General features: G+C 45.4%; 1 protein-coding gene across 1 annotated transcript in view; it reads left to right on the top strand.

The window, feature by feature from the left end:
* The first annotated feature begins 12,438 nt into the window (after window positions 1-12,438).
* LOC141173024 (chemerin-like receptor 1) overlaps window positions 12,439-13,980 on the top strand; it is a 102,111-nt gene continuing 100,569 nt past the window's right edge. Inside the window, exon 1 of the mRNA XM_073657650.1 lies at window positions 12,439-12,515. The gene's annotated coding sequence lies outside the window, so the exon portion shown is untranslated. The remainder of the gene's footprint in view (window positions 12,516-13,980) is intronic.

Raw genomic sequence — 13,980 nt, 5'->3', positions numbered from 1 at the left:
GCCCAGGAAGGGAGCCATGAATATTGGCCCCCTCCCAGGCTAGAAACACCAGCCGTCAGCCGCCCCAGAAATGGCGCATTCATAGGATGCGCCAATTCTGGCACTTAGCCTCGCTCTTCCACGCTGCCCTGGTGCGGTGGCAGGGGGTAATAGGGTTGGGGTTGATGTCAGCTTATAATGCCAGCTGACATCAAGCCCAGGTTAGTAATGGAGAGGCGTCTATAAGACACCCCCATTACTAACCCCATAGTCAAAGTTAAAAAAAACACAAACACCCAGAATAAAGTCCTTTAATTGAAATAAAGACACAATCCTTTATTGTTCTAAATTAAACCATACTTACCGTCACGCCCATTCCAGCTGAAGCCAACGATCTCCTGCAATAAAAGAAAAATAATAAAGCAACCTCATCCTTACCTTTCCATGGTTCCCACGACAGCTTCAGCTCTGCTACATCGAGATGACAGGCTGGACCGCAGCAGAACGCTGCCATCCAGCCTCTCATCCCGCAGACACTGAGAAGCGCAGGCTTGCTTGCGCTGCTCAGCGTCTCTCTGTGACGACATCCAGATGAGCCGAGTTCATGTCCAATGAACTCGGCTCACCTCATGCACGTCACTGACAGCGTGGGAAAATTCTCCTGCACTCAGCGCTTCAGTGTGAGAATTCTCCCACGCTGAAGCGCTGAGTGCAGGAGAATTTTCCCACGCTGTCAGTGACGTGCATAAGGTGAGCTCATGTCCAATGAACTCAGCTCACCTCCTGCACGTCACTGACAGCGTGGGAGAATTCTCCTGCACTCAGCGCTTCAGTGTGAGAATTCTCCCACGCTGAAGCGCTGAGTGCAGGAGAATTTTCCCACGCTGTCAGTGACGTGCATGAGGTGAGCCGAGTTCATTGGACATTAACTCGGCTCATCTGGATGCCCTCACAGAGAGACACTGTGGAGCGCAAGCAAGCCTGCGCTTCTCAGTGTCTGCGGGATGACAGGCTGGATGGCAGCGTTCTGCTGCGGTCCAGCCTGTCATCTCGATGTAGCAGAGCTGAAGCTGTCATGGGAACCATGGAAAGGTAAGGATGATGTTGCTTTATTATTTTTCTTTTATTTCAGGAGATCGTTGGCTTCAGCTGGAATGGGCGTGATGGTAAGTATGGTTTAATTTAGAACAATAAAGAATTGTGTGTTTATTTCAATTAAAGGACTTTTTTCTAGGTGTTGTGTTTTTTTTAAATACTTTACTAGAAATTCATGGTGGTCATGTCTAATATTGGCGTGACCCCATGAATTTCGGGCTTAGGGCCAGCTGATAATGCCAAGCTTGCCCTAACCCCTTTATTACCCAGTGAGCCACCGCATCAGGGCCCTGGATGAGTTGGGTACAGCGCCAGAAGATGGCGCTTCTATGAACGCGCCATTTTCCGGGGTGGCTGCGGACTGCAATTTGCAGCGGGGGTGGCCCAGAAAGCTTGGGCCTCCCTGCGCTGCGGATTCCAGCCCCCAGCTGCCTAGTTGTACCTGGCTGGACACAAAAACAGGGCGAAGCCCCACGTCAATTTTCTTTAAATTATTTCATGAAATAATTAAGAAAAAAAGGGCTTCCCTATATTGTTGTGTCCGGCCAGGTACAAATAGGCAGCTGGTGGTTGGGGGCAGCCCGTTCCTGCCTGCTGTACCTGGCTGGACACAAATATAGTGCGAAGCCCCACGTCAATTTTTTTTAAATTATTTCATGAATTTCCTGAAATAATTTAAAAAAATTGAAGTGGGGCTTCGCACTATATTTGTGTCCAGCCAGGTACAGCAGACAGGAACGGGCTGCCCCCATCCACCAGCTGCCTATTTGTACCTGGCCGGACACAACAATATAGGGAAGCCCTTTTTTTCTTAATTATTTCATGAATTTCATGAAATAATTAAAAAATATTGAAGTGGGGCTTCGCACTATATTTGTGTCCAGCCAGGTACAGCAGGCAGGAACGGGCTGCCCCCATCCACCAGCTGCCTATTTGTACCTGGCCGGACACAACAATATAGGGAAGCCCTTTTTTTCTTAATTATTTCATGAATTTCATGAAATAATTAAAAAAAATTGAAGTGGGGCTTCGCACTATATTTGTGTCCAGCCAGGTACAGCAGGCAGGAACGGGCTGCCCCCAACCACCAGCTGCCTATTTGTACCTGGCCGGACACAACAATATAGGGAAGGTCTTTTTTTCTTAATTATTTCATGAATTTCATGAAATAATTAAAAATAAAGTACGTGGGGCTTCGCCCTATTTTTGTGTCCAGCCAGGTACAACTAGGCAGCTGGGGGCTGGAATCTGCAGCGCAGGGAGGCCCAAGCTTTCTGGGCCCCCCCCGATACAAATTGCAGTCCGCAGCCACCCCGGAAAATGGCGCGTTCATAGAAGCGCCATCTTCTGGCGCTGTACCCAACTCATCCAGGGCCCTGGTGCGGTGGCTCACTGGGTAATAAAGGGGTTAGGGCCAGCTTGGTATTATCAGCTGGCCCCAAGCCCAAAATTCATGGGGTCACGCCAGTATTAGACATGACCGCCATGAATTTCTAGTAAAGTATTTAAAAAAAACACAACACCCAGAATAAAGTCCTTTAATTGAAATAAAGACACAATTCTTTATTGTTCTAAATTAAACCATACTTACCATCACACCCATTCCAGCTGAAGCCAACGATCTGATGCAATAAAAGAAAAATAATAAACCAACCTCATTCTTACCTTTCCATGGTTCCCACGACAGCTTCAGCTCTGCTACATCGAGATGACTGGCTGGACCACAGCAGAACGCTGCCATCCAGTCTGTCATCCCGCAGACACTGAGAAGCGCAGGCATGCTTGCGCTCCTCACTGTCTCGCTGTGACGGCATCCAGATGAGCCGAGGTCATGTCCAATGAACTCGGCTCACCTCATGCACGTCACTGACAGCGTGGGAAAATTCTCACGCTGAAGTGCTGAGTGCAGGAGAATTCTCCCACGCTGTCAGTGATGTGCATGAGGTGAGCTCATGTCCAATGAACTCAGCTCACCTCCTGCACGTCACTGACAGCGTGGGAAAATTCTCCTGCAATCAGCGCTTCAGCGTGAGAATTTTCCCACGCTGTCAGTGACGTGCATGAGGTGAGCCGAGTTCATTGGACATGAACTCGGCTCATCTGGATGTCGTCACAGAGAGACGCTGAGCAGCGCAAGCAAGCCTGCGCTTCTCAGTGTCTGCGGGATGACAGGCTGGATGGCAGCGTTCTGCTGCGGTCCAGCCTGTCATCTCGATGTAGCAGAGCTGAAGCTGTCGTGGGAACCATGGAAAGGTAAGGATGAGGTTGCTTTATTATTTTTCTTTTATTGCAGGAGATCGTTGGCTTCAGCTGGAATGGGCGTGATGGTAAGTATGGTTTAATTTAGAACAATAAAGGATTGTGTCTTTATTTCAATTAAAGGACTTTATTCTGGGTGTTTGTGTTTTTTTTAACTTTGACTATGGGGTTAGTAATGGGGGTGTCTTATAGACGCCTCTCCATTACTAACCTGGGTTTGATGTCAGCTGGCATTATAAGCTGACATCAACCCCAACCCTATTACCCCCTGCCACCGCACCAGGGCAGCGTGGAAGAGCGAGGCTAAGTGCCAGAATTGGCGCATCCTATGAATGCGCCATTTCTGGGGCGGCTGACGGCTGGTGTTTCTAGCCTGGGAGGGGGCCAATATTCATGGCTCCCTTCCTGGGCTATTAATATCAGCCCCCAGCTGTCTGCCTAGCCTTTGCTAGCTATTAAATTAGGGGGGACCTCACGTCATTTTTTTTGGGGGGTCCCCCATTTTAATAGCTAGTAAAGGCTATGTATTCAGCTGGGGGCTGATATTAGTAGCCTGGGAAGCTCCGTGGGTATTACCCCCTTCCCAGGCTTCAAACATCTGCCCCAGCCGTCTGCTTAACCTCCGCTAGAGCCTAAAATTAAGGGGAACCCCACGCCAATTTTTTTAATAATAAATCCTTTATTTTAATACTAAATGACAAGTACAGTAACCAACACTATCACTGTACTTCATATATATGTGACTGACATGTTTCTATCTATCTAATCTATGTGTGATGCTCTATCTTTCTGTTCTAAATTGTCGGGTACCGCTGCTGAATTGCCGGCCGGCTTTTTTAAAGAGACAGTGCATGAAAACACTATTATTTTTTTAAATAAATCCTTTACACTAAATGACAAGTATAGTAAGCAACACTATCACTGTACTTATTATATATGTGACTGACATGTTTCTATCTATCTAATCTATGTGTGAAGCTCTATTCTTTCTGTTCTAAATTGTCGGGTACAGATGCTGAATTGCCGGCCGGCTTTTTTAAAGAGACGGTGCATGAAAACACTAATATTTTTTTTAATAAATCCTTTACACTAAATGACAAGTGCAGTAACCAACACTGTCACTGTGCTTCTTATATGTGTGACTGACATGTTTCTATCTATCTAATCTATGTGTGATGCTCTATTCCTTCTTGTCTAAATTGTCGGGTACCGGTGTATGCCGCTGCTGAATTTGCCGGCTGGCTTTTTTAAAGAGAGTGTCTTCTGAGCAGTTTGTCAGCTTTTGGACACCTTTGCAGGTGTTTTCTATGTGTTTCTATGTGTTTTTGTTTGCCTGCCATTGGTTTTAACGGTGTTCGACGGTGTTCTAAGGTGTTCGACGAACAGTTCGACGAACAGTTCCTCGAACATCCCGGTGTTCGACGAACCGAACCGAACCCGAACACTACGGGGGTGGCTCAACACTACTGACGATGCCATTATCAGCATGACTATTCCGGTGATTTACATGCTGGAGCACATGTTAAACAGAATTCGGAGTCAGGTGGTGGCACAAGAGGAGGTGGAGGAAGTAGAGGAGGAGTTGTATGCGGAAGGGCTAACATCTGCAAGGTCCAGACAGTCGGCAGCACCAAGGCGGCAGGCATGTGAGGGTGGGGGAGATGGTTTTACCAGGGCGCATGGTAGCAGCCAAACTAGTGAGGAAGGTGCAGGAGCCCAGGAAGAAGTGGAGGACGAACTGATGGAAGACTCATCAGAAGAGGGAGACCTTGACCACATTTCTGTTGTGCGAGGTTGGGGTGAGAGGACAGAGGAAGGAAGCATGATTGTTACCTCGCCACCAACACAACAGGGACTTGGTGCTCCTGGATGCGCAACACACATGAGTGCCTTCTTGCTGCACTACCTGCAACATGACCCTCGAATTGTGAGAATTAGAAATAATCCTGACTACTGGGTTGCCACACTGTTAGATCCCCGGTACAAAAGTAAATTTGCAGAAATTATTCCTGCCATAGAAAGGGATGCACGCATGCAGGAGTATCAGCAGAGACTGTTGCAGAATCTTACATGTGCTTTTCCACAAAATACCAGTGGTGCACGTAGTGAATCTCACAGTTCCAACTTGCTAACCGTGGGACCGTCAAGTGTTCAGCACTCAAACCGTAACAGAACCACAGTATCTGCTGGTAACATCAATTTTGCGGAATCATTTCACCACTTTTTTAGCCCATCCTTTGCAAGGCCACAGGAGACAAGAAGTCTGACACATAGTCAACGCCTAGAGACGATGGTACAGGAGTATCTCCAAGTAAACATTGAAGCCATGACTGTGTCACTGGACCCTTGCTCTTTTTGGGCTTCCAATCTGGATAAATGGCCGGAGCTAGCCACTTACGCCTTGGAGATCTTGTCATGCCCCGCAGCCAGCGTTCTGTCTGAACGTGTGTTCAGCGCTGCTTGTGGTGTGCTGACAGATAAGCGCACGCGGCTCTCCACTGATAATGTAGACAGACTCACGTTCATAAAGATGAACAAATCATGGATCCGAAACGACTTTTCTACCCCTGTGTCATCCTGGGGAGAGTAAAAGCTTGATGATTGGTTAAAATCACCCTACCAACCGTTTTAAGCTTTCAAATTACTAATCATGTTTATCTGTATCTTGGCTGGAAAATAATTTGGGCTTTGTAGCAGTGTGCAGCACTGATTCTATTAGGCCATCTATAATAAGCTCCACCAGATTTAAAATTACTAATCATGTTTATCTGTATCTTGACTGGAAAATAATTTGGGCTTTGTAGCAGTGTGCAGCACTGATCCTATTAGGCCATCTATACTAAAGCTTCACCATATTTAAAATTAATATTAATTTTTAGCTGTATCTAGCCCAGAAAATAATTTTGGGGCTCCGAGATGCGCAAGACACATAAGTGCCTTCTTGCTGCACTACCTGCAGCATGACCCTCATATTGTCAGAATTCGAAGTAATCATGACTACTGGGTTGCCACACTCTTAGATCCCCCAAACTTTTCGATCAACCTTTTCATTTTAATAAAGACCAAAAAAATGGTCATTTTTGAAATTATAAGCATTAGCAGGTTGTTAGAAACTGAAATCAAACAGTTTTCAACTCAAAACTTTATTCTAGGTGATGTTACATTTTCACATAGGACCCCTTGTTCGAAAGGAGCTTCTGAACTCTCTCGTCCATTGAATTTGTCAGGTTTTGGATGGTTTCTGCTTCAATTGTTTTGCATGAGGACAGAATACCCTCCCAGAGCTGTTGCTTAGATGTGAACTGCCTCCCGCCATCATAGACACTCCTTTTAATGATGCTCCAAAGGTTCTGAATGGGGTAGAGGTCAGGGGAGCATGGGGGTCACACCATAAGTTTGTCCCCTTTTATGCCCATATCAGCCAGAGATTCCGATGTTTTATGTGCAGCATGAGATGGTGCATTATCATGCAAAAAAATGATCTTGCTGTGAAATACACGGTTCTTCTTCTTGAACCATGGCAGGAAGTACTGTTTGAGAAAATCCACATACATTATGGAGTTCATCTTTAGCGCCTTCAGGGATCCTAAAGGGGCCGACAATCTCTCTCCCCATGATTCCAGCCCAAAACATTACTCCACCTCCTCCTTATTGGCGCTGTAGCCGTGTTTGCGTGGGGTGTCCATCAACCAGCCATCCTTCACTCCATCCATCTGGACCATCGAGCGCTGCACGGCACTCATCCGTGAACAAAACAGTTTTGAAATCAGTCTTCATGTAATGTTTGGCCCACTGGAGCCGTTTCTGCTTGTGTGAAGTGGATAGATGAGGTCGACAGGATGGCGTATGCACAGCTGCAAACCTCTGAAGGACCCTGCATCTTGTTGTTCGGGGGACGTTGGAGGCCCCAGCAGCTTCAAAAACTTGTCTGCTGCTATGACAAGGCTTTTTTGCCGCTGCTCTTTCAACCTGACGTAATTGCCTGTAGGAAAGAGTCCTCAATTTGCCCTTATCAGCACGCACACGTGTGTACTGTGAATCAGCTACATACTTCTTGATTGCCAAGACACTTCATCCTGATCATCGCACAATGTTGATTGTAGTCATGCCTTGACCTAAACACTCCACAATTTGTTGCTTCTCAGCAGCCGACACATCCTTTTTCTTTCCCATTTTGGCAGAAAATGTAGGCTGCTTAATAATGTGAGACAGCCTTCTTAAGTAGTCTTGCCTTTCATTGGACACACCTGCCAAACTAATTAGCACAGGTGTCTGCAATTGCTTACAGTGATATAAAGAGCCCTGACACACATCACCATCAATGAGTTTAACTGACAAACAAACAAATTCTTCCCTTATCACTCCTAAACACTTTTTGCATAATAATTTGGAACACAGTGTACATGTGCTTTTCCACAAAACACCAGTGGTTCACGTAGTGAATCTTACAGTTCTAACTTGCCAACCGTGGTCTGTATTTAGTTGTTCAATAAAGGGCCCAAAATTAAGATAACATAGATGGGGGAGGTCTCTATGAATAGGAATTCCTAAGTATTTGATACCCTGTGAGGGCCAGGCAAAGGGAAAGTTGGACTGGATGGAATCCTATATGGATTTGGGGAGGGAGACATCGAGGGCCTCAGACTTCGCTGCATTGATTTTAAAATTTGACCATGTAACAAAGTGATCTATTTCAGCCATAACAGCATGGATGGATATATGTGATTGAGTGATATATACTAGGACATCATCAGCAAATAGAGAGCACTTGTACTCGGTGCCTCCCACCTCAATCCACCTAATATTGGGGTTATGGCGAATTGATGAGAGCAGGTGCTCCGTCACTAGGATGTATAAGAGAGGGGACAGAGAACATCCCTGCCTTGTCCCATTGGTGATTGTGAAAGGTGATGAAAATGTTCTGACGCGCCCCCTGGGCCTTGGGACACCCGGAGCCGGACCCTTTTTGGTGGATGCTGGTGGTTGTAGTCTCCGTGGCGGCGACCCCGTTCCGTGGCTCAGGGCGGTCAAACCAGTGGCGGAACTATTTATGTGGTTTTGATGTTTAAATGTCCGACTACGCCACCGGTGGATTGCGGTCAGAGTGAACCGCCGCTCCAGGGCAGACCGCTGAGGCTGGTGTTGTGGGTGCAGCAGAGTGTAGCATAACTCCCCACGGGAGGAGTATAGCCTCAGGGCAGTGTATGCGGAGGATGGGGGTGATGGTGCAGGGCAGCAGCAGTAACGACACGGAGTCAGTGATGCAGTCCAGGGCCTTTACTCACAGTTCTTATTATCCAGACCACGTCTGCAGGTAACGGCTGCCCACGTCGTACTGTGCTCACCAGGTGAGGGGCTCAGACAACTCCCAGATAACTTTGGAGCAAGTCACAGGACCCCCTTTGTGTGTCCTTTGTCTGGCCTTTCTTACCCACCCTTCTGTCCGGCTGCCTCGGGCCTCCTCTTGGTAAACATGGCGCCAGTTTCCCTGACCCTATGTGGTGCCTTCCTAGCGGGTGTAGCGAGGGGCTGCGCCACATAAAATGTCACAGCCTCCTGTTTCTAGCTGATGGTCGTTTCCTGCCTCCACTAGTTTCGGGGACCGGTCTCACCCTTTGGCCTGACCCCTCCACGCAGGTGGATTCGGGCGTGCGGTGGCGACTCGCCCGTCCGCACCCCTGGGATCCCTTCGTTCCTCGTTCCTGGAGCCTTCTCCGCTCCTCTTCCTTCCTTCTCCCTCTTCCAGGCCTGGGCCTCTGTTACTAGGCCCGCCTCCGGAGCAGAGCTCATGCAGAGCCCCTGCTCCCTGCCACTTCTGCTCAGACTTCTCTGCACTGAACTAAGATGGTGCCCACCTTTTATACTCCCTTCGCAATGCACCCAGGAACTGCTTCCTCCCTGCTCCTGCACTACAGGGTTCCCCTTCCTCAGTGTTCCCTCCCCCCACTCCAGCCAGGGACAGGGACTGTCGTGCCCATCTCAGGGGCATATTGGTCGCCCTGCCCCACGGCAATGTGGTGTAATGCATGCAGGTGTCGGGTCCTGATCCACACTACATCCTTACCTGAGAGTGAGATATCACACCTCTGGGTGAGGTGCAATACCTCTGTAGCAACCGAGCCATCAGGGTGCTACAGTTCCATTTATCTTCAGCCTAGATGACGTATTGCGATACAGGGCCGTGATTTTGGCTATAAAAGGGTCCCCTAGACCCCTACCCCAAGCTTTTTAAGAGAATCATATATGGCGTGCCAGGAGACTCTATGGAATGCTTTCTCAGCATCCAAAGAGAGTATCTAATTACAAATTTTTAACTGCATCTAGCCCAGGAAATACTTTGTGCCTAGTAGCAGTGTCTGCTAGTCAGCGGATTATCCCGGCTGTTAAGCAAGCTACACCACCTGTAGTTTGGACACTTAATTTTTTCAAAGGAAATGCTTCGGGACCACGGGATACTCAGTGAAGAGCATCAGGAGGCACCCCAAGGCATAGGGGCTGGGACTGGCAGTAGGATGCCTTGCGGTGGACAGCCGAGCTCGATCCTTATAAAAGCTTTTTAACTGCAGCAGCTTTAGTGGACGCTACTGGAGCTGGAATTACGCGGCTGCTGGCATGAGACTTGCCCTCCAATAGATCCTTGTAAATGGATTTAAAGTGTATTCATTCAAATTAGAGAGACAATTTAAATTAAAAAGCTTAGAGCTGCCTCCACCACAGGGGGGCTCGCTCGACCCACCAGCGGACAGGCACCAGTATTGGGAGAGGGGGGCTGGCCATCAGGGTTCACCGCGGCTCTGGCACAAACATGGCGACGCGGAGGTGGCACGGGCAGGAGCAGACTGAACGTGTCGGCTTCTCACTTTTTGGATTTTAGAAGGGCATGACATGCCTATATCTGTGTCTCCCCCTCCTTTTACTCCTCCACCTCTTTTCTTTTCGCATGACTATATGTACTTGTCACTTTTCCATGTGATAGTTGTGTCTTCTGAGCAGTTTGTCAGCTTTTGGACACCTTTGAAGGTGTTTTCTATGTGTTTCTATGTGTTTTGTTTGCCTGCCATTGGTTTTAACGGTGTTCGAAGGTGTTCGACGAACAGTTCGACGAACAGTTCGGCGAACACACGGGTGTTCGACGAATCGAACCGAACTCGAACACTACTCTTCAACACTCATCTGTCTGGCTCCTTTGTATCTCACTGCTCACTTTACTTTTCACCTATCTAGTTCCGACACACCTAACCACGCTCTTCCTTGGCTCTGTCACGTCTTATTGTTCACCTCTCCATCACCTCAACACCTCACCACTTGCCTCTCCAGCTGCTCTGCATGTGACCACTCAAGTGTATGGCTCCTCTTTACCTCTCTTTTACCTGCCCCATCCTCATAGTACCTTCAGCTCACTGCTGCTTGTACAAAAATACTTAAAAGGTCATGGTGTCTTGATATCAAAGCATGCTCCGTGACGCTTGTCGCGCATGCTCAGAACTGTTAAAAAATGCCAGAAGTTCCACCCCAGCATGAGAAGCCTGGGGAATTTAGCGTGAGCAGGGGTGATGAAAAGATGCTGCGAGAGCTTATCGAGCGACAATGAGAAGCATAGGGACCAGACAGGTGAGTGGTAATGTAATTATACAAATTTTGCTTTGCATATTTTAACATTTTAATAACTTTTTACAGTTCTGAAAAATGGTGGCTAGATGTCCTTTCTTGCCACATCCAATAAAAAGCACCAAGAAAATGTCAATGACATTTGTAAAGCATTGTGAACCAGCAGGAGCAGGCCCATACACTATAGTCTATGGAAAAGATATTGGAAGCACCAAAATGCCAACAGACCAAGGGTGGCAGGATAAGTTTGGAAGTTGCTATTACTCTTTCATCCTGTGCTGCATCTTTGTGAGCATTTTCCACTATAAATAAGAGGAGAAATACATTGCTGAGCTCAAAGTTGTCTCTAATAATAATGGCAGCCACAATATTTCTGGCATTGTCCCTTACTTGTAGGTAACAGAGTGGAATATGGTATGAAATTTGATACAACAATCTGCTCTGTTGCTGTTGGGGATGTAGAGTTGACCATTGAGGAGGATGTTTAGGAGATGCCTAAGTGCTGCCTGGAGTAGAGGTGTCACCAGTCACCACCTGACCTGCATGAGTTTGTACATCACCACTGTTCACAATAATTGACTCCATGGGCCACAAAAGACATGTTTAATTCTTTAATAAGCTGGCCCTTACACATTACATGGCTGTCAGAAGATCATTCAATGACAAAAATCTATTGGTAGAGAGAAAGAAAGAGAAAGAGAGACAGAGCTGGAAGTGATTGATCACTGTGGTTATTATATCGCATTCACACTGAAGAAGGCAACTACTATCACTAAGAGTAAATTATATAAATCTATGACTTCTTCAAAAGTCGCAAATGTTACATGGGACTGATTTTTTTGTGCACTTGATATAATAGTCTTAATTAATACACAATTGGATGCACATACACGACCTACCAATACTGAGTCTTTTTGCATTTACCACTGTTGAGCTTTGTCTTTGGAGATTTTTGGTTGGTCTTTTTTTGGAAAGAGGAGAATTGTGTTTAAAAAAAAAAAGTGAAGTTATAAAAAGCCGACATGTAACTGCAGTCATATCCCTTACAAAGTGTGCGAGTCAACGAATAGGAGCAGATCATGGACATAAAATGCAATATGATCCTTCCATCTCCAATATTGAATTCCCAAAGAGTCTCTAAATTACTTTGAACAACCGATTCCTCACATTTTCTCTCCATAATCAGTGTCTTTTGTCATTTGTTATTCTGGAGATGACATTAAGTCGATCAGTAACCAACGGTTGGTGGCTTTCATGGACAGACTGACTATCGATAGAGTGGTTGCATTTCATGTTCTTGTTTCTTCTTGTTTCACTTTGCGTCAATTGCTTTTAAATCTTGCAGTTATTTCATCACATTAAGGGCTTCAACCATCTCAGTATCTGATCGTCTAATCACACAATAAGTCACGCTAATTTAGATAATGATGTACGGTCATGTGATACACTCCCATCAGAGACTGATAACTGAGGAAACCATATTATACTGCAAGTATTCTCAATAACACTGTGACAACTTCAGCCGTGGAGGAGACGGAGAACGTTCTACAACACCATCTCTTCAGAAGTAGCTGGTAAGAGATCACTCTTCTACTAATTTGGATTATGAATGGGATTGTCCATAAACATGGCTGATTCTTTCCAGATACAGGACATCTGTCCATGGGTTGTGTCTGTTAGTGTAGTACAGTGTTAACATTGTTAACAGGGTAGAGGTGAAAAGCACAATAACCTGTTGATAGATGGAACACTGATTTAGGAAGAGTGCAGATTGTTTTTTTCTCATCGTGAACAACCTCTTTAAGAACTAGAATTTCAGGAATAACAGATATTAGGAGGACCCAGGAGAAGTGAGAATATTTTATTATTTTTTAACCTATTAACAGGCAGGTTTGATTCACACCAAATTTATTCAATATAAATCAAATCTCTCCTCCTGGATTGAGCCAATTCACCTAGTTTAAATTTAAGAGTTTTGCTCAACTCTTCCTTGAGTCCCAATATAAATCATAACCAAAACCTCACAACCATCATGTGCCTATTACAATGCTGGTGCATGCTTAAGTGGTACAGGGCTCTTTGGGACCCTTAAGGCACCGGGTCTTGGGTGCCATTACTTCCTTTACACTCCCCTAACTGCATATACAGGATTACCTGGAAGTAACCTAAATGTGCTCCAATGGCTTCCCATAATTACATGTCTCTTACAGCTAATGAAAATTTCTGCAAAATTAGAAGATTCTTATTTTTTTCCAGAATACAAAATGTATGCATCTTTTAATTAAAAAAAACACATCAATAAAAAATGTATCACTTGATTTTTGCTACTTTTGGACAAAAAAGGCACAAAATATGTTACAAATTGATGATGAGAAAATATTTCATGTAAATGTCTCTGTTTATACCAGGCTCACCAAAAATGCAATAGAAGTGTCTAGAAGAAGGCTTGTAAGCCATGTTGCTATAAGATTTCTAAAGGTAAATAGCATAAAATGACAAATTTTACTGAAAAAAAGGGCAAGTGCTACTCTGTACATGTGTACGCATATTTAGTAATAATATATAATGGTGTTTGCTTCACGAAAAAAAGAAAAAAAAATGAAAAAGTAAAAGGACAATTGAATTTTCAGCCATGGATGTAAAAAATGTCAAAATAACCCAGAATGGGGTCAGTTTCACACGTAAAGACTCATTCACACGGCAGTTTTCCTCATTCGATTGATATCCATATTTTTCACAGATAGTACTTGTACCTATAATTGTCTATGGGGTAATTCTTCTATCTGATTTGTTCCTCTGACCAAGTGATATGCAAAAAATCATGGAGACTTGTCCGATATTGATCCGAGAGTCAAATCAAAGTCATCAATGCAAGTCTATAGGTCAGTGAAAGAATCGGACAACACTCAGATGCCATCCGTATGCTGTAAGTTTTTCATGGACTGTTTGATAGGAAAACTGGGAAACTTTTCTCTCTCGTGTATAAAAAAGTAAGATGAAACTCTGAACATTTTTCTCTTAAGTGAAAAAAACCGGACG

This window comes from Phyllobates terribilis, unplaced genomic scaffold (genome assembly GCF_046119375.1).
Source record: "Phyllobates terribilis strain yellow unplaced genomic scaffold, ASM4611937v1 Scaffold_12__6_contigs__length_324123572, whole genome shotgun sequence".
NCBI lineage: Eukaryota > Metazoa > Chordata > Amphibia > Anura > Dendrobatidae > Phyllobates > Phyllobates terribilis.
Note: the sequence above shows the minus strand (reverse complement) of the source record. Positions and strands in the feature narration are given on the sequence as shown.